The sequence below is a fragment of the Microcaecilia unicolor genome, chromosome 1 (assembly GCF_901765095.1).
Source record: "Microcaecilia unicolor chromosome 1, aMicUni1.1, whole genome shotgun sequence".
Taxonomy (NCBI): Eukaryota; Metazoa; Chordata; class Amphibia; order Gymnophiona; family Siphonopidae; genus Microcaecilia; species Microcaecilia unicolor.
Genome location: NC_044031.1, coordinates 415,368,348 through 415,390,342, shown reverse-complemented (window position 1 = coordinate 415,390,342; position 21,995 = coordinate 415,368,348).

The following is a 21,995-nucleotide window of genomic DNA, read 5'->3' as shown; positions in this document are numbered from 1 at the left end:
TTGACTAATCTGTTTTTATTTTTGTAGTCCTAAGAAGTTTATATGTAGTATTATTTATGTATTAATACCATGAATTGAAAAGTTTGTCTGTCCTTTTAAGTGTAGTGATACATATGATTTTATGTTAACTGATTTGTTTTTGAATTCTTTTTAAGTTATATATTTATATTTTTACATTGTTATGATTTTCATTGATTGTATATGTTTCTATTGTACAGTATAAGACCCTGACGCAGCCTTTAGGAAGGTGAAACATGACCACATTGGGCATTGCTTTCTTCAGAATTGATTGGAATAAAGTTTTCCTGTATTAGAAGAAGTGTGTTCTGCTTTTTGTGGACTGCTTGGCATCTTTTGCTGTCTACAGTTTCCTCTTCTTGGATTCCCCGTACGCTAATTTTGCTATTAGCGTGTGGTCATTAAAAAAATAGTGCATGAGCACTTACCTCTATCTATTTTGTAGGTGGTAAGGGCTAATGCGCTAATCCTGTGCTAATCGATTAGCATGTGGTAATGCAAATGAGCTAACTGATTAGTGTGGAAGTGTCCACTCTCTGTCCCTGATATGCCCCCCATGCTAAAAAATAAAATATAAATAATATATTTTAGCATGTAGTTTGCACATATGGATTCAAAATTTACCATGGTCTGTCTGAGCATGTCCCCTGGTAAATCATTTTAAGCTGCAGTAAGCGCACAGTAGTGCTTACTTCTGCATAGTAAAAGGAACTCTAAGGGGGCCTTTTACTAAGCTGCGTAAGCGTCTATGTATGCCCAATGTGTGCCAAAATGGAGTTACCGCACAGCCTTGTGGTAATTTCATTTTTGGCATGAATCTGCTATGTGCGCCCCAAAAATATTTTTTAATTTTCTGGCGCTTAACATTTGGCACACAAAGGTCATTACCACCCAGTTACTCCGTGAGACTTTACCACTAGGCCAATGACTGGCGGTAAGGTCTCAGACCCAAAATGGACGCACAGTAATTTTCATTTTGCTGCACGTCTATTTTCGGCAAAATTTTTTTAAAAAGCAATTTTTTGCAGGTTTGCTGAAAAATGATTCTGCACCTGCCCAAATCACGCGTCTACACTACCACAGGCCATTTTTCAGTGCACCTTAGTAAAAGAACCCCTAAGTTAGATAAACTTTGTTCACGTCATCTCTGGTTCTTTGAATTCTTGATCCTGTTCTGTTTTGTTTTCACTGCTGGTGTTATAGCATCAGCCTCTCCTTTTGTGTAAGACCTACATATTTCATACCACTGATCATATTAAAGTTAATTTTATTATCTAACACTATGGCAGTATAATATAAAAAAATATAGGGGTCCTTTTACCAAGTTGCAGGAAAAAGGTCTCTGCGCTAGCGGCAGGGGCCATTTTTCCCCACACGCCAGGGCCCTTTTTATCACAGCAGGTAAAAAGCCCCTAGACAAACATGGACTTACGGTAAGAGAACTCTTACTGCGTGACCATGCGGTGGGGAGCCCTTACTGCCACTCATTGAGGTTGCCATAAGGGCTCTCGCAATAACCCGGGTGTGGCAATGCCCGATTACCGCTGGGTTATTGCCACTCAAGCCATTTCCAGGAAATGGCGTGCATTTAGGGCGGAACTACCACAGGTGGCCACATTGGGCCGGCAATAATCCCAATTTAGCGTTCAGTAAGTCCTCGTTGGGCTTACTGACGCTTTCTAAAAGATCCCCATAATTCATTGAAAAAAAGTACAGAGTAATACATTTGGGTTACATTAACCTGAAGGAGCAGTACTAGGAGAGAGACTTTAGAGTTAAAATGTCTCATGATCTCAAGCTGGCAAAGCAGTGTGTTAAGTCAGTGATGATTGCAATCCCTTGACCTAAGTTCTGCAAATGTGGTTGGCCCACTGTGATTTATGTCAAGTACATTAGGGGCAGATTAACTCACAGGACACTCTGCTCTGCTCTCCCATGCCTAATTTTTTATTCACCTGTAAATTACACAGTAAAGGCCACAAATTTTACCATGTCACTTCATGAGTCATTTGGAATTTGCAAATGAGTGGTTCTGCTGTTGACTGCAAAGTTAATCACAATAATAACCTAACACAAAATGAATCGACACAAACTAATTTTATTGTATTAAACTTATTGGAAAGTAAAATATTAGACATGAAGAGCCGTACAACAAAAGTCACAATTTCATAGTGTTAAGTACTTAAACACAGATGATATTATATTGTTTTGGTTTTTCCTATTTTAAAGGATTTTAATGCTATGAATACTGCTTTTTAATGGGAAATTTTCTCTGGATGTTTCAGCAGTTTTTAAAGATTAATCCAGACAAAATTAATGTTTTATGGGTCAGACCAAAAATGTGAAGTTTATTGTTGGGGGTGTCAGGGCAATCAAGCACAAATTTAACCCCTTGTTTACTAAGCCAAGCTAGTGGCTGTCGTGCACTAATGCCGACACAGCTCATTCAATTTGAATTGGCTGTGTCAGCATTGCCGCTCAGCTTAGTTAACAGGGGGGGATTAGATGTTGTGCGTCTTCATGATTATGATATACTTATCAAACAGGAAATACAAGCTTTTGGAAGTCTGGCTTGACTCCCGTTTGACTATGGGAACTCATGTTAACTGGTTCAAAAGATTTGGTTGAAATTGAAATTGTTAACGTAGACTAAGATATTTTCCAGAAGGTCATTATTTTCAGCTTATTATTCAAGCAGTTGTTCTAACCTCTTTGGATTAGTTTAATGTTTGCATATTGGGATTATCAGCAAAACAATTACAAAGACTTCAAGTCTTATAAAATGTAGCTGCTAAAATGATTCTGAAAGGTAATAAGTATGAGTATGGAACCCCATTTTTGCATACATTACATTGATTGTCTATATGAGTGAAGATTGAATTCAAACTATTCACTTTTATTTTAAAAATTTTGTATGGATGAAGCCCTGGGTATTTAGCTGGTTTGATTACTATATATCGATCACCTCATAGCTTGCAGTCTTCACAGGATCTGTTGTTAGCCCCTGTATCTCATAAGTGCTGCCGGTTGAGTGGTACTAAAAACACACATTATTTGGAAGAGCCTCTGAGCTTTGGAATAGCTTACTAGCTGATTTAAGAAATATTACAAAATATATGTACTTCAGGAAAGCTATAAAAAACATGGCTGTTCCAAACATATTTATAGATGTATTGCTTCTTTGATGATGTAAATTTTCAGTTGTATCATTCTGTAATTCCAGTTTGACATAACCCGCTTTGAACTTGACGGTTAAGTGGGATATAAATATGTATATTAAATTAAATTAAATGAAAAGCATCATTATTCTTTTTGGAGATCAATGTGCATGGGAATATTTCAGAGGACATTAAACAGAGGCACATTTATTTATTTATTGCATTTGTGTCCCACATTTTCCCACCTTTTTGCGGGTTCAGTGTGGCTTACAATATGAGTTAAATGATGGAAATACAATTTGTTACAGATTGGTTATGGATTACATTGTGCAGAGTTATGCGAGACAATCGAGGTGTCGTTAAGGAATGTAATAATGGAACACAAACATTGAAACGTTGGAAGGAGACAATGGGAGCTTAGAGGGTGATAACAGAAGGCTGAAGATTGTGACCATTCAGAATTGTCATGGCTGTGTATGTGTACTTGAGAGGCAAAGCATGGAGCCCCATTAATTCATCTGTTATAAATCATTTTGTTTTGACCTGAGAAAGGGAACATTGGCTCCCAAAAGCTATTCAAAAATGTATTAAGCTAGTTCAATAAAAAGGTATCACCTTATATATTTCTATGTTTTTTGGTCTTTACTGCTGCACATCTGCATTAATCACATTTTTCTGAGGAAAGAAAACCCAAACAATTCATTTTCATAACCCACTGATATAAATGATTTATGTTCTCAGGAAAGCTGCACAGTAACCTCAACCCTTGGGTAAATGACATTTCATGGAGAGGGTCTGCATATTGTGTGGTTAAATACAGAAGAATCTTTGAAGTCAACTGTAATTTTTGCTGTTGTCACTAGAGGGAGGCCAAGTACATGGAATTATTCAAACACGAGATATATTTTGTCTCTCTTTTATCGCTCTCCTGTATGCACAAGCATATTTCAATGTTCTTTCTGCTGTAGTAAGAGGCCTATTTTTAAATCAGGGTTATTCAGTTAATACAATTCATACCTGATTTTATTATTTTTGTCAATTTGCAGCATTATCACAGACATTCTGGATACAAAATGGATAATAGAAGCACTTTGAGTGTTTTTTGTTGTATTAAATAATGGTGGCATTTATCGCTCTCCATATGAATATATATATATTTTTATTAAGTATAGGTTCCACAGAAGAAAACACTCAGTGATTCCTATCTGTTAAACTGAGGAGTATTCTAATGGTAACCATAGGAGCCAACTTTTCAAAATTATTGGGGGTGCTAAGCCCAATGGAAATAACCCCTCCTTTGACACACGATACAGGCAATTTTCTCAATATTGGGGGTGCTCAAACACCCACAGAGTCGGCTTCTATGAGATTGGTAACATGAATTTCTTTATCTCTGCTTGCCTCATGAAACTAAAACTCTCCAGGGAAAGGATGCGGTGTTCCTATAGGCATGATTCCATGGTTGTGGCAATTTGCCTCCAATTAACCTCTTTCAGTTGAATTTGCCATTTAGTGGAAGAGTAGCAGGCTGTGAAACAGCAAATCCAGGGTTCAATTCCCATACCTTGGGAACTAGCAAAAGTCGCTTAACCATCTATTGCCTCAGGTATAAGCACAGATTGTAAGCCCTTCAGGGAAAGGAAAATACCTACTGGATATGTCACCTCAAACTACTGTTGAAAAATACTTGAGCTAACTTCAAATAATCCGCTAAACCATGGCTTTTAACTGTTATTCTTCTCATTCCATTACCACTACAAGGACCACCCTAATGGCTTGCCATCAGTTGTCTCTACTTCCTTCTTCTATTTAATTTCTTTGATTGGGTGCCCAAAAAGCTTTTTTTTTTTTTTTTAAAGGAGATCTCTGGAAGTGGTGTACTTGGATTTCAGCAAAGCCTTTGACATGGTTCCATATAAACGGAGGACCCTTGGCATGGGCCCTAAACCCCCAAATTATATATATAGCATGCCTAGAGTTCCACACCAAAATCCAGGAGGATTCTATAACAACGCACATAACTTAATTGGCTTAACAAGCAAATTAGCGTTGGTAACAGTACTTAACAAGCAATAATGAGCACTAATTGGCAATAATTAGAATTTACGTGCACAACTTGCTAAGCATATTCTGTAATGCACTGTGCCTAAGTTCTAACATGCACAGACAAAAGGGGTCATGGTTACGGGCAGGGGAATGGATGATTTGTGGGTGTTCTGAAATTTGCATACATAGTTATAGAATATGGCCCAGTGTACCTAAATCTACACACTGAAATTTACACCATGTTTTCATTGGTATAAATGGACACATGTAGTTTTAGGCACTGGGATATCAACTAAGCATATTCTATATACTGTGCCTAAATCTAAGAGCTGCTTATAGAATATGCTTAGCTGAAAATGTTTTCCGAGTGGATTTTTTAGGTGCCATATATAGAATCCCCCCAAAGTGACTGATAGGGTTAGAAACAGGTTGAATTGAAGGCAACAAAGAGTAATGGTAAATGGAGTTCTCTATGAGGATAATAGTGTTACCAATGGTTTGCAGCTGGAAATCAGTTTGGTCCAGTTCTTTTTAAACATTTTTGAGAGCAATAAGTACATCAGAACATAAGTAATGCCACACTGGGAAAAGACCAAGGGTCCATCGAGCCCAGCATCCTGTCCACGATAGCGGCCAATCCAGGCCAAGGGCACCTGGCAAGCTTCCCAAACGTACAAACATTCTATACATGTTATTCCTGGAATTGTGGATTTTTCCCAAGTCTATTTAGTAGTGGTTTATGGGTAAAGTTTGCCTGTTTGCGAATGATATGAAAGTCCGCAATAGGGTGGACCGGGGCCATAGCTAGCTTTGTGCAGCTGCAAAGGGTGCAAGGGAAGTCAAGATGCTAAACTTGCACCTTGTCAACTGGCTTCCTTTGTTGACATGATAGAAGTAGGTGAGTTGGGAGCATTTGGAGCATGTGCTGCATAGGACACATTTCTGCCTTGCAATGCTCCCAGGATGGACACCCTGGAAGATGTAGATAATATCAAGAGGGAACTAGTGAAGCTTGAAGAATGGTCTAAAACAGTGTTCTTCAACTTCTTTAAGTCAAGTACCCTAAACTGAACAAATTTCAACTGAGTATCCTCGAGCTCTGATCAGCAGAGAATTTGAAATTATTATTAAAGAGTTAATTAACTTGGCAAAATACATAACAAATACAGGTCATTGCAATTTGCATTGAGAACAAGACACAGCTAACATCAAACATATAAATGACAAGTGACCGACTCACCCGCAAATGCGCAGTAGAGACTTCCCTCTCTGTCCCACCCTCGCGTCAAGACGTGATGATGTCAGCGCTTTCATATGGAGGTGAGAGGTGCTCTCATGTCAGTGCAGGGGGCCCGCCATGGAGGGGGGAGGGACCAGCAGTTAGGGTAGCTGAACATGGGGAGAGAGCAGGGCAGAGAGGAGGGTTGCTGGACATGGGGGGAGGGCAGGGAAGAGAGCAGGGTTGGTGGACAGGGGGGGGGGGGAGGCCAAGGGAAAGAGGAGGGTTGCTGGATATGGGGGGAGGGCAGGGGATTGAGGATGGTTGGTGGACTGGGGGAGGCCAGGGGATACAGGAGGGCTGCTGGACAATGGGGGGGGGAGGGCAGGGGAGAAAGCAGGGTTCCTGGACATGGATCAGGGGAGGGGAGGGCAGGGGAGAGAGGAGGTTTGCTGGACATGGATGGATGGAGGTCAGAATTATTACATTTTGCAAAACACAAATCTCGCCCGTTTTAATGGGCTTAATGGCTAGTGATTGTATAAACTGTCTGGTCTCTTCACAGGTAGTATGTTGTTCTTACAAACTGAGGGGCCCTTTTACTAAGGCGAGTGGGCGCCTATGTGCACCAAATTGGAACTACTGCCTGGCTACCACATGCCCTGCGTGGTAATTTCATTTTTGATGTGTATCCAAAACACAAGGTAGAAAATATTTTATATTTTCTACTGCACTGTGCTTACCTGGCGGTAATCGGCAGTTTATACTCACTGGACACTTACCACTCGGTTAGTGTGTGGACTTTACCACTAAGTCAATGGGCGGTGGTAAGGACTAAGGCCAAAAATGGATGTGCGCTGGTTTTAATTTTGCCGCATGTCCATTTTCAGCCACAAAAAAGGGCCTTTGTTCCAGGCGCGTTGAGAAAATGACCTGCACGTGTCCAAAACACACGCCTATTCCAGCGCAGGCCGTTTATAGGCGTGCCTTAGTAAAAAGGCCCCTGAGTAAAAATGAACAATGAGACTTACAAACAGGGCCTATTTATAAAAGTAGAGAACTTTCCCATAGTGACCAATCATTTTCTCAGAGAATATAAGATGAAACTTTATTGGTCAGTATGGGCAATTTTTCGACTTTTGTGGAGGCCCTAATGAACCAAGGCACCTTTCTATACACATACCAAATGAAACCTAAAACCAAATAGTGCATAATAATGATATAGAATTAGAAACTGTCTTCAGAACATACAAGGAATGCAATCACATTTACTTAAAGTCAAAGTATGGATTGTTACCTCTTACCATTCTGTGCTCAGAAAATCTTGAAATTAGCATACTGTAGTTGGCATGATCTGTTATATTTTGCTCTCATGTCTAACATGAGCTTTGGCAAAAGTACATGTTGGTCCCAGTCTCTGGTTTATGTTTTCTTCTGTCCTCACTTTTTTGCTAGGGTTTCCTGTCCATTTGACATTTTGACCCTCTCCATGTCCATCATACATCTCCCTTCTCTGTGTCCCTTTCTTCCCCTATGTCAAGCATCTCCCCTTCCTCTGTCTTTGTCTTTCCCCATGTTCAGCATCTCCCCTCTTTGCGTCCCTGTCTTTCCCCATTCCAGCATCTCCTCTCTCTGTGTTCCTATGCTCCTCCTATGCCTGGTATCTCCCCTGTGTATCTCTATTCAACCATGTATACAGCTTCTCCCATCTCTCTTCCCTCCACCCAATATGATCCAGCATTTTCATTACCCTTCCCCTATACTCCACATAGTCCAGCATCACTTTCTACTACTATTCAACATTTCTAGAGCGCTACAAAGTGTACGCAGTGCTGTACAAACACAGAAGAAAGACAGTCCCTGCTCAAAGAGCTTACAATCTAATAGACAAAAAGTAAAGCATTTAAATTTAAAATATTTAAGCAGTCAAGCACAAGAGAACAGTCACAGAAGGACTGAAGATGTTGAAGGGTGGTCAGTGTGATTAGGTGTAACTCTGGTTGGAGTAGTGGGAGAAGGTGATAGAAGAATAGAAATGGGTGAGGTAAAAGTAATGAGTGGGTTGATAGGGAGGTTATATAAGACATGTCACCTTAGGGGTGGGTGGGTAGAGGGGTAGGGTGGGCGGGACTAAGTCTAAAGCAGGAGAAGGTATTCTCTGCAGCCTATCTGTGAGATGGAAAATGCTCGCTGAAGCTGCTGCTATAAGTTGTTAGTTTTCTCTCCCTGAAAGAGATCCAAGCCACACCCACGAAGTTCAAACTGTCTGTGGGGAGGGGGAGGGGAGGAAATGGCAGTGCTTGATGAAAAAGAGAGCTCAGTTTGATAGGAGATATACTATAGGATGTCATTCTGAGGCCAGGCTAAGTCTAAAGCAGGAGAAGGTATTCTCTGTAGCCTATCTGTGAGATGGAAAATGCTCTCTTCCTTCCCTCTTCTGCCCCCCCATTCAACCTCTCTCCCTCCCTCCATAGGTCTAGGATCTCTCCTCTTCCCTCCATCTCCTGATGTCCAGCTAAGATTTAATGCTAAAAAATGCAAGGTAATGAATTTTGGCCACAAGAAATCAAGGGAGTGGTAGAGTATAGGGGGTGAGAGCAAACGCCAGAAGGATGCTTGGGTGCATAGTGAGAGGAAATGTCCAATAGGAAAAGGAAGGCAACAGTGCTCTATACAAGCTCATTTTGAGTGTTGTGTACAATTATGAAGACTGTACCTGCAAAGGAATATAAACAGGATGGAGTCAGTCCAGAGGGCAGCTATTAAACTAGTCAGTGGTCTTCATCAAAAAACATATGGGAACAGACAAAGATCTCAATATGTATACTTTGGAAGAAAGGCAAGAGAGTGCGTATATGATAGAGACATTTAAATAACTACATGGCATAAATACACAGGAGGTAAGTTTCTTTCTATTGAAAGTAAACTCTGAAAGAAGGGGTCATAGGATGAAGATGAAAGGGGACAAACTCAGGACTAATGTAGGGAAATATTTCTTTATAGAAAGGGTGGCAAATGGGTGGAATGGCCTCCCAACAAGGGTGGTGGAAACCAGAACTTATTTGAATTCAAGATAGCATGGGACAAGCATAAAGGACGGACCTCTAACAGAAAGGATAGCAGAGCTTACAGCATTAATTGGATGGGCAGGCTCGTTTAGACTACTGCAATCTGCTTCTTGCTGGCCTCCCACTTAGTCACCTCTCCCCTCTCCAATCGGTTCAAAACTCTGCTGTCCGTCTCGTCTTCCGCCAGGGTCGCTTTACTCATACTACCCCTCTCCTCAAGTCGTTTCACTGGCTCCCTATCCGTTTTCGTATCCTGTTCAAACTTCTGCTACTAACCTATAAATGTACTCACTCTGCTGCTCCCCAGTATCTCTCCACACTCGTCCTTCCCTACACCCCTTCCCGTGCACTCTGCTCCATGGATAAATCCCTCTTATCTGTTCCCTTCTCCACTACTGCCAACTCCAGACTTCGCGCCTTCTATCTCGCTGCACCCTATGCCTGGAATAAACTTCCTGAGCCCCTACGTCTTGCCCCATCCTTGGCCACCTTTAAATCTAGACTGAAAGCCCACCTCTTTAACATTGCTTTTGACTCGTAACCACTTGCAACCACTCGCCTCCACCTACCCTCCTCTCCTCCTTCCTGTACACATTAATTGATTTGCTTACTTTATTTTTTGTCTATTAGATTGTAAGCTCTTTGAGCAGGGATTGTCTTTCTTCTATGTTTGTGCAGCGCTGCGTACGCCTTGTAGCGCTATAGAAATGCTAAATAGTAGTAGTAGTAGTAATAGGCTCAAGGATCTTTATTTGTCATTATGTTTCTCTGTTTCTGTTACCCTCAGATGGGTAGAGCAGAGCTTTGTACCATCGGATGTAGAAGAGAGGCAGCTGTGGGGTCTGAAAATGGAATGGTTCTATAACTATAAACTGAATAGGAGGGGGAGACTATAGCAGGAGCACAATATGATAGGAGAAGAGACTAGGGAAATGGAGAAGAGATTAGAAATTAGAGGAAGAAAGGAGGGAACATCAGAATAGCCATATTGTGTCAGACCAGTGGTCCATCTAGCCCAATATCCTGTTTCCAGCAGTGGCCATTTTATTAATAAAGTTCATTTTGATTTTCCACTGATCTGCTTTGCTATTTTACATCTTGGAGTTTGCAGATCATCTGCCTTGCTGTTTTCTTGGACCCTCCAACAGTGGCCAATCCAGGTCACAATTACCGGGCAGAAGCCCAAATTGTAGCAACATTCTATACTACCAATCCCAGGGTACGCTTTGGCTTCCCCATGTCTATCTCCATAGCAGATTATGGGCTTTTCCTCCAGGAATTTGTCCAGACCTGCCATGTCTATCTCCATAGCAGACTATGGGCTTTTCTTCCAGGAACTTGTCCAAACATTTTTAAAACCCAGATACGCTAACTGCTGTTATTACATCCTCTGGCAAAGAGTTTCAGAGCTCAACTATTCTTTGAGTGAAAAAAATATTTCCTCCTCTTTGTTTTAAAACTATTTCTATGTAACTTCCTTGAGTGTCCCCTAGTCTTTGTACTTTTGGAATAAGTAAAAAAAAAATCAATTCACTTCTACTCTGCCAGATTGTTCCATCAGTAACCATCGATGAGGGCGCTTACACTGCACAGGTAGAGTCAACCTCATCACGGTGTAAGGGCTCACCTTCCCCAGCTGTGACACAGGTCTAGATCAAAATGTCTTTTAGCCCTGGACATTTTTTTTTTGTTCCATTATGGCAGCAAAACATCCAAGTTTTGGGAACCCCCATATAAGGGTTATGAAGCCATGTTCCATACAGGAAAAAAAGGGGGTGGCCACTGGGAAGAGTGCTTGTGCACCATTTTCATAGCCTTCTGGTGAAACAAGGCTATGTCAGGCACATTTGTTTGTTTGAATCAAAGTACTTGCTTTTTGATCCCCTATATTTGTGGGTCTGCTGTTTGTTCCATTCAGCATAAGCGCATAATCATTAATTTGGAAAAAGGTAAATCAGCCATTCTCCGGTTGTGGTACAAATGGCCTTAGCGTTAGGGAAAGATCGAGCTGACGCCACTTTCTACCACAGCTTTGTAAAAGGACCCCTAAGTGTTGTCATGCTGTCTACCAGTGGTCATTGGCTGAGTTTTCTCTCACTTTGCCACCCACCTGTTCACATGGGCCGAGTCTCCAGTTGTGCACACCATCCACCCATAAGCAGGGGCCGAATGATCAATGGACCCTCCCTACAACCTGGGGTAAAATGAATCTGGGTCCTTGCAGATCCTAAAACAGTCCAAATCAAACCTCCTCATCCATCTGCTAAAGTCCAAACAGTTAGTGGTTTGAGTATCAACAACAAAAAGAAAAATATTCATAGGAATGTCACCACTAGCTCAAACAAAAAAAAAACAAGACAAAAAAGGTCTCAGGTTAGGGCTAGGCCTGGCTTTGGCCAGACTGCAAGCCACTGCCCATGTAGCTCCACTTGTGGCTACAACCTTCTGCCAGCAGGAAACAAAAAACACAATTTGACTTTTCCAAAACACCTTCAAAAACAAAGCATCTTGTGGGGAACAAAATACCCAACAAAAGAAACCCCACAGGTAAAACAAACAAGAGTGTCCTGTACCTTCAAACAGTGTTGCAAGCTTCAGATTAGGCTCTGGCAGCTTCCAAAGTGGCCTTCTCACAGGGAGAATGAGCTCTGTTCTCACTTCCCTCTTTTTATAGGGCTGTAGATTCCTCTCTTATGCACCACCCCCCAGCCTGATTGGAAACCCTGCCGATCCATAGATTCTAATGGAAGGACCAGAGAATCTCCCTCTAATTGCCATGCAATCTCCCTTTCTAGCTGTTTCCCTGGGAATTGATCTTGTGGTTCACATGGCTGGGGAGCTCAATTTTCCCCTTGCAGGACTAAAGCTGGGTCTTTAGTGTTGGTCCCCACCTTCTCCTTTTCCTCCCTGGCCTGAGTTTTCTTATGAGGTGGGTCATACACCCCATCATAAATGTATTATCTTATAGATGGAAACAAAGGGCCTGATATTCAGCCTGTGGCAGCCAGCAGTGTTTAAGCTGCTGACAGCCTTGGGCTGAATTAAGCCCAGATATTCAATGTTGATATTCAGACTGATGCCTGGTAATTAGGACAGCCTTTTTGTTGTCCTAAATTTAGCAGAATGAATATCTCTGCTAAGTGGTTAAGTGTCAGCTCTACCTGTGCACCGCCTGGCACTAACCTGACAGTACTGCAGCAATCAGAACCAATATTCTGTGGCATTGCCCGGTTAAATGCCACTAAATATTGGTAGCCAGCTAGCTCAGCCTTTTCTGTCTGCTAGAATATCGATCCCGAAGTGCCTATTACATTTCCCTCTATACTGAATTGCAATTTTAAAGACATCATATATTTCTGACTAGTTTATATATAATCATTGCATGGATGGAATTCTTCTTTCTAGAGAAGTAATATGGATTTGGTGCATAGGGATTGACTTTTAATATATTTCATGTGACTATATGAATAGGGACTCATTTCCATAGTCTGAATGGACAGTCAATGGATAAGACTAATCTTTCCATCCTACAAAAAGATTGAAAACTGACTACTAGGGGGCAATTTTATAACTATGGCATCTCAATGCCATGTGCTGAGTGCCAATTCTATCACAGCATCTTGGCATCAAGATTCCATTATAGAATACTAGCGTAAGTTGGCATCAATGCACTTACTTTTAGGTATACCCACTTAAGCCAGGTCTATGGCTGTCATAATTTGGCATGTCTAAATGCGCCATGCAGTGTACGCAACTTATAGGGTTTTATAAGATGGGATCATACTGGACCTAGTGCTTACAAATGGGGATAGTGATCACCTGGCATCTAGTGATTACTGGATGCTGTGATCAGGGCCGTGCCTAGGGTCTCTGGCGCCCCCCTGCAGACTATCAGTTGGCGCCCCCCCCCATGCGCGCCGCCCCCCCTACACGCTAGCAGAATACTGCATCTTGATCACACATGAAAAACACATGGCACAACAGATATGAAGGCAAAATACTGAACTGGAAAGTTACCTCAAGAAGTCAGACTGAGTCCTTATGCATCCTGTCTACCCCAAAAGAAAAATGAAATCAGTCCTTGTTGTTAAGCGATTGGTTTGTGCGGATTAAACTTCTGAGGTAAATTCTGTGGTGATCTTTCACACTGTCTGGGTTTCCATGTGGATACTGACCCAGTACAGTGACCAACTGACTGGTATAACTGGGAGGTTATAACCTATAATTACAGTACAACTCCTAGTCCTCTGGGTCAAGGTCCTGATGGGTGAATACAGGAAAAGGTGACTGGACCCAGGAATTTGGCTCAGGAGAATTGGGATCTCTCCGACCCTCTCATTTTAGTCTTTTTGAAGTAAAAGATTAGATAGTTTGGTACCTATGGTGTCTTTATAGGCGCCTTCCTGCCCAATTAACCTAAGTGCCCTGGTATAAAATTTCATTCCACAAAACTAAATCATCTCCTTCTGGCCCCAATGGAAAACTGAAATCACAATCTTTGTTGCAAGCGATTAGTTTGTGCACATTAAACTTCTGAGATGAATTTTGTGGTGACTTTCACACTGCCTGGGTTTTCATAAGGATACTCCTAGTCCAGTGGTGTAACTGGAGGAAGCCCCTAATGTTCCAAATGCTCTGGATTGAGGTTCTGATGGGTGAAGGTGGGAAAAGGTGCTAAACCCTGAAATGGACCTTAGGGGGGGGGGGGGATCCCTCTCTTTTCAGTCTTTTTGCAAATAAAAGAGTAGACAGATTGTGTTAATCACTCAGACCTCACTAGTGTGGAGTTGGGGTTTTATTATCTTTTTTTTTTATTTCAGTGTCTTTTGGGGTCACTGCACTTTCTTTTCTCTCCCGGTCCCCCTCTCTCCCCACTGTCTCTCTCTTTCTTCTCTCTCTACCTCTGTTTGCCACCTTTCATTCCAAGTCCCGCCCCAACTCTGTTACCTCCGTCCTCATTGGAGAAAAGTCCCTTCTCAGTAATCCTTCTCAATTCCACTTTGTGCAGAAGCTCTGACAGACCAGCTCAGCTCTCAGCACTCCAACGGTCCACGGACGGAACGGCAAAACAGGGCAGCGGTCCAAATAAATCGGACAGATGCGAGCGTGTGGGAAGACCTGGGCGCCATGGGTGGTGACAAAGAGCCATGCGCTGTGCGCGTGGGAAGGCAGCGCATGCGCCGACACGGTACTTTTTTTTTTAACTGGACCGGAAGGAGCAGCGCGGCGCCCTTAAAGGCAAGCGCCCCCCTGCGGTGCTTACCCCGCTTACCGGGTTTGCACGGCCCTGGCTGTGATTCAATATTAAATGGGTGGAGAAGATTTATTCAAAAATGAAGGTCATAGACTTAAAAAAACAACAACCCAATTTTAATAAGATGGGGGATGAGAACAGCTTGGACACAACTGAAAGGAGACATTTTAAGGGTCAAAACCCCCTTTGGTTAGGAAAGCAAATACAAGTAAAAGGAGGCCACTTGCATTCTCAAAAGAATTAGCTGAAAAGGTAAGAAAAAAGAGGTTAGCCTTCATAAACTACAAGAGATCACAGAAAGTGGAAGACAAGCAATGATATCTAGAAAAGCAAAGAGAAGCTGGTAAAGTAGTCAGGAAAGCAAAGATACAAATGAAAGAAAAAAAAAAAAAACAGCCAACAGGGTAAATTGGGGGACAAGACATTTCTTAGATATGTTAATGATAGGAGGAAGTGCCAAAGCTTTATTTTGAGGCTCAAGGGTGAAGGGGAAGAAAATATAGAAGCCGATAAAGATAAGGCAAACTTGCTTAACAAATATTTCTGTCTGTGTCCACAAAGCAAGGGCTGGGAGTAGAACTGCAGAAGGCAAATACAAATAGAAATGGAAGCGTGGTAGACCCTGAATGATTTTCAGAGAACTATGTTCATGAGGAACAAGCTAAACTGAAGAGAGACAAAGCTTTAGTTAAGTTGAGTTTAAATATATTTGATATACTGCTGTTAGAATTATTGTCACAATAATTTATATTAAAAGAACAAATTTGTAAAAGCCAGAAAAAGGAAAAATAAAACCAATGATTATAGTATATAAATAAAGCAAAAATACTGTGTGCTCCACGGTCTTGTGTTAGCTGCCCCACTGAATTCCATTCAACTCTCTGTCATCTCAGACATCAAAGGTGTCTTCAAAAAGGAAGGTCTTTAATTTTTTTTCCTAAACTGTAGCTATGAGGGCTCCATGTACAGGGAATCAAGTAGGTGGTTCGAGAAAGAAGGGCCTATAACACTAAAAACAGAGTCCCAAATTGAGTCTATGATAATATGTCTAAAGGAAGGCACTACTAATAGGTTTTGTTATGAAGAACACAGTGATCTAGCAGGTGCGTGTCAAAAATCATGATAAGGAGGTTGGCATCCTGAGTAAAACAATTTTTGGACCAAAGGTTATCCTGTGCAAAATGGGTCAGATGAATGGTCCATCTAGTCCAGTATCATGTTTCCAACAGTAGCCAATCCAGGTTACAAGTACCTGGCAGAAACCCAAATAGTAGCAACATTCCATGCTACCAATCCCAGGGCAACCAGTGGCTTCCCCATGTCTGTCTCAATAGCATACTATGGACTTTTCCATCAGGAACTTGTCCAAACCTTTATTAAACCCATATATGCTAACCGCTGTTACCACATCCTCCGGCAAAGAGTTTCAGAGCTTAACTATTTGTTGAGAGAAAAAATATTTCCTCCTATTTATTTTAAAAGTATTTACAAGTAATTTCATTCAGTGTCCCTTAGTCTTTGTACTTTTTGAAAGAGTAAAAAATCGATTAACTTCTACTTGTTCTACACCACTCAGGATTTTGTAGAACTCAATCATATTCCCCCTCAGCTGTCTCTTTTCCAAGCTGAAGAGCCTTAACCTCTTTAGTCTTTCCTCATATGAGAGGAGTTCCACCCCCCTTTATCATTTTGGTTGTCCTTTTTTTGAAACTTTTCTAATTCCGCTATATCTTTTTTGAGACACGGTGACCAGAACTGAACACAATACTCAAGATGAGGTCAAACCATGCAGCAATACAGAGGCATTATAGTATTCTTATTGCAATTCCTTTCCTAATAATTCCTAGCATCTTGTTTGCTTTTTTGGCCACCGCCATACACTGGGGAGAAGATTTCAGCGTATTGTCTATAATGACACCTAGATCTTTTCTTTGGGTGCTGACCCCCAAGGTGGACCCTAGCATCAGGTAACCATGATTCGGATTATTCTTCCCAATATGCATCACTCCTAATCGTGGTCACGTTGCATTTGTTCACATTAAATTTCATCTGCTGTTTGGATGCCCAGTCTTCCAGTTTCCTAAGGTCTTCCAACAATTTTTCACAATCTACACATGTTTTGACAACTTTGAATAGTTTTGTGTCATCTGCAGATTTAATCATCTCACTCATCATTCCAATTTCTAGATCATTTATAAATATGTTAAATAGCACTGGTCCCAGTACAGATCCTTGTGGCACGCCACTATTCACCTTCCTCCATTGAGAGAAATGGCCATTTAACCCTATCATCTGTTTTCTGTTCAATAACCAATTCCTAATCCACAGCAGAACATTGCCTTCTATCCCATGACTCTTTAATTTGCTCAGGAGTCTCTCATGAGGAACTTTGTTAAAAGCTTTCTGAAAATCTAGATACACTACATCAGCCAGCTCACCTTTATCCACATGTTTATTCACACCTTCAAAGAAATGAAGCAAATTGATGAGGCAAGACTTCCCTTGGGTGAAACCATGCTGACTGTCTCATTAAACCATATTTATTTATGCGTTCCATAATTTTATTCTTCATAATAAAGAATACAACTAAAAATCTCTTCTTAAGGCTAATGGGGAGACTTGTGAGATAAAATTTTTAAATAAGACTGTTCTTGAAATATAGTTCTCCTTTGCCTATAGGCTTGCTACTGGGTGGCAAATGCCACCCACTAAAAAATGGCTTGCCACCCCAGTTTCAGTATATGTGTACTCACCTGGCATCTTCGCCCCCTCCCCTCGCATGGTTCAGTATCTATCTCTCCCTTTTCCCCCGCCTGATACCCCTGCATGCTGTAGTCCTTCAACCTTCCAGCCACATCAACAATCATGGCTGCCTCCCTCCGGCCTGCTATTGAAGCCTTCCCTCTGCTGCATTCCCCCTATGCAGGAACAGGATAGTTGTAGCTGAGTGAAGGCTTCCAGGGCTGGCCAGAGGCAGGCTGCCATGATTGCTAATTTGCCTGGAAGGTCGGAGGACTGCAATGTTCTCTATTTTATATCAGGTGATGATCTATCCATGCTCTATGTCTGCAACTGAGGTGAAGGATTCTACTAGTAGGCAGTGTCAATGTAGGAATCTGTAACAGTCCAGATTATTTCGTTTTCCAGTAGTAGATATATTATTGGTGTTCTATGGCCCAGTGTAATATCTGTAGCACTGCATTCATAAGTGGTTTAGGCTGTTATGGTTTGGTAAATTTTCTATTGTTTTGAATATCTTTTTGCAGGGTTTTGTGTTATTTTGCAAAGTATTTAGCCCTATTTGAAAGCAGACTGTGAAGCAAGGACCACCAAAGGCGGCCCTTGTCACCCAAAATTAAAAGTACTCAGACTATTTGTCTCCACATCCTGTAGAGTCACCACACAAACAAAAATTCTGTCTGCTTTAAACAACGTGCCACCCCCAAATACTTCTATCTAGAGATGCCTCTGCCTGTTTGTACTATATATGCAGCTTTTACAACATTTGTCTCGTAGGAGATCTTCTGATCTGTTTATGGGGATATTTAGGTATGAGTAATACAATTTCCTTGTTCATTATTTCTAATTTGTGACAGTGTCATTCTTTGCCAATGAGACATTCATAGCATGCTTTAATAATTTCACCCCCTTTGGTACCTATAAATGGAGTGTATACTTCTAACACAATTGATTTTTCATCTTGTGTTTCTCTGATTAGTGTCATACTGGCAGCTGTTGAACTGTTGAGTAGCTCCCCATTGTGCTCTTCCTTCTAGACAGCCATCTAAAGAACAGAAATCTTGTTTTCTTTTTTAATACCACAGTCCTTTGCATTCATACCAGTTCATGCATGCCTCTATGGTTAGGCACATGCATTTATTTTGGATAACCAAGAAGAAAACCACATATGCATGGTAAGCTGTGCAACAAACCGAGAGCACTAGCAGGCTGCAATTGTTGGGTGTGAGAGGGTTAATACAAAGATTTTCCTAGTACTGTCTCAGTATTTAATAGGGTCATTAATCTTCTGAAGTGTTAATGCCAGGTTATGGGACCAGCTATTACCCCTGGCTACAGAGTACTCCTTTGTGTGCTGTTAGGAACAAGACCAAGCGATGAGAGAACTCTATTTGCCAAACAATGATATGTTTGCAGAAGGCTTATTTATGTTTTAAACAGTGGTAAGCACTGATGTGGCATGAGAAGCTGCAGTTTCCCTGGCACTGCCACCGGTACCCTTCAAGCAGCCAACCTAGAGAGAGAAGTGACATTTTAAAAAGCCGAAAGAAGCGAGAGGATTGTTAAACAGTACAGTTGTTCGCTAGGATCCTTTGGAGGTTATGAAATCTTTGAATTAATTTGCCTTATTAGCCGAAGGATAGCTGGATATCTACAGCTCCTCAAATGCATTCTACCTTTTCTGGGACCAACAGGGCAATAAGCGCTTTAGTTTGTTTAGTTTGACACTATGGTTTTGAATTTAAAAGAATTCATCCCTAAAGAAAACTGCATTTTTTAATAAATATTATTTTTGGGGGTTGTCTTGCAAAAGAAAGTCTCTCTGTGTGGGGGAAGGAAAATCCATAATTGTTGGCGTAAGTTTAAAAGAATAACCATGGGATAGAAGTATGTTGAGAATTCTAATTAGATGGCTAAGCAGAATCAGTGTTTATTATATCTACTATTAAAACAGAGATTAAAAAAAAAAAAATTGGATGGAGGATTGTTTTCCTGCAGGCTAGGTGAAAAACATGCAGCAGATCCAAGACATACAGTGTGGTCACTCGATCTGTTCTTTCTCATGCTGCTTTGCCAGTGATCCCTGAGCTGACATGTAGGGCCCATGTCCCCTGATAATTTAGTTGCTATGTAAAACTAATCTAAACAAAAGGCTTTCAAATATTCTGAAATCCAAAAAGGGCAGTTGTGGGATTTTAGGATTTAGGAATTCTATTTTAGATTTCATAATCTCTTATTTTGCTTTGCATCCATTTTACTCCATGATTGATGGATGGATGGTCCGTGGTTTCACACCATTTGGTCATATGAATAGAATCACTGCTGAAAAAATTAGACAAGGGCAGTCCAACATGTGGATTGTAGAGGGTAGTTTTCACTCCTTGTGTAGCTAGAAGACCTTATGTGGCAGCTTGATCTCTAATACTAGTACCATAAGACTACTCCTAAGGTTCAACTGGTACCATTTTGAACCAGGTACCAGAAGGGGCATGAGTGACTGGGGATCACTCCTCTCCTTAACATAAACCACCAGGGATTTCTCAAGTAGGCCTGGGAAGGGCCTATGGGGTGGAGGAGGAGGGGTTTCTTTGGGGAGGGTGGGGGCTGTAAGGGGGGATTCAGGGGTACCTTTAGGGATGGGGTGATATCTCCTGTGGGATGGGAGATGCCTTTGGGGCATTCATGGATCTTGCAAGGTGGGGTCTGCCATAATGGAACAATGCAGGAATGTCTAGGGCTAAAAGTTGGACATTTTGTTTCAGTCATGACTAAGTCATAAAAAGGTGCCCTAAATGACCACTGGTGGGATGAGCTCTATTACTCCTCCAGTGGTCACTGATGCCCTCCTACCCCTCAACAATATGAAAGAAACAGTACATACCAGATTTTAAGACAGCTTCAGATGTTATGGCCAGTCTATTAGAGCAGCAAACAGGTACCTGGAATAGCCTAGTGGTCAGTGCAATGCACAGTAGAGAAGGGGACTCAGATCCATATCCCACTCTAACTGTTACACTTGTTGTGGAAAGTGTGAGTCATCCAAAACCTACCAAAAAACCTACTGTATGCACATATAGATGACACCTGCACACATAAGGACTATTGTAGTGGTGTACAGTTGGGCACAGTAGGTTTTTGGTGGGTTTTGTAGGGCTTACTATACAGTATAAGGGGGTAATAGTGAGATGTGTGCCTGGGACCTTTTATGTGAAGTCCACTACAGTACCCTCTGGGGTGCCCCACTGCTCTGCTGGGATGTCTGTGTGGCCAGTCTACTAAGAATACTGGCCTTCCAGATGTCCCAATGATTTGTTTTTGTGAGATTTTCCCTTGGATGTTTTTTTTTTCAAAAATGGTTAAAAAAATGCACAAAACATCTAAAAACGTGTAAGAAATGGCCATTTTCTAAACACAAAGAGAAGTTTTTCAGGTTTGAAAATAGCCATGTTCACCACTTGATTTTTGAATGCTTTCAGCAAAATATCCAAAGTTGGATTTGAGTATCATATCAAAAATGCCCCTGCACGTAACGCAATTTGCAAAGTTCAATGTATACTGATCATGTTATTTAATTTGTATAATAATGTGATGCTTTGCAGCTCATTATTATACAATCCACATTAACTTAAAATAACATTTATTATAGTAAAATAACACACAATTTTGATATTGAACATTGTTTTAAGCGACAAATATTGTGTGTTATTTCCTTAACACAGATTTGTGACTTCTCCCTAGATTTTTATGGCATTTTAATGAATTGAATGTGCATTAAGAAATGTATATCCCTATCTATTAATACAAAAATAGTTTCTCCTTGACAGGGCATCATACAGTTGCTAATGTCCTGTCTTGCATAAAAGCCCTCAGCGTCACAAGGTTTTTCAGTATTTTCAGACAATGTAATTCCAGTCAAAATCAATACACTGTTAGCAACGCTTTTCTATAATTAACTAAAATAGCCATGAAAAGTGGCATTGATATTTTTCAACCTCTTGCATTCAGTTTTTCTAAAGACAATTTCTTCTTTAAGCATCCTACTGATAACCCCTGAAGCATTTTACATAATGAAGAACAAAGAAATCACAATATAAAGGGCTCCTTTAGAGGAGGAAATATTTTTTCACTGAATGAATAGTTATGCTCTGGAATTCTTTGCCAGAGGACGTGGTAACAGCAGTTAGCATATCTGGGTTTAAAAAAGGTTTGGACAAGGTCCTGGAGGAAAAGTCCATAGTCTGCTATTGAGACAGACATGGTGAAGCCACTGCTTGCCCTGGGATTGGTAGCATGGAATGTTGCTACTATTCGGGTTTCTGCCAGGTACTTGTGACCTGGACTGGCCACTGTTGGAAAGAGGATAGTGGACTAGATGGACCATTTGTCTGACCCACTATGCTTTTTTACAAAGCTGCGCTACCAATTAGGGTACGCTGAATGCAAAGATGCCCATGGGAATAGAATGGGCTTCTTTGCATTCAGTGTGCTGCTAA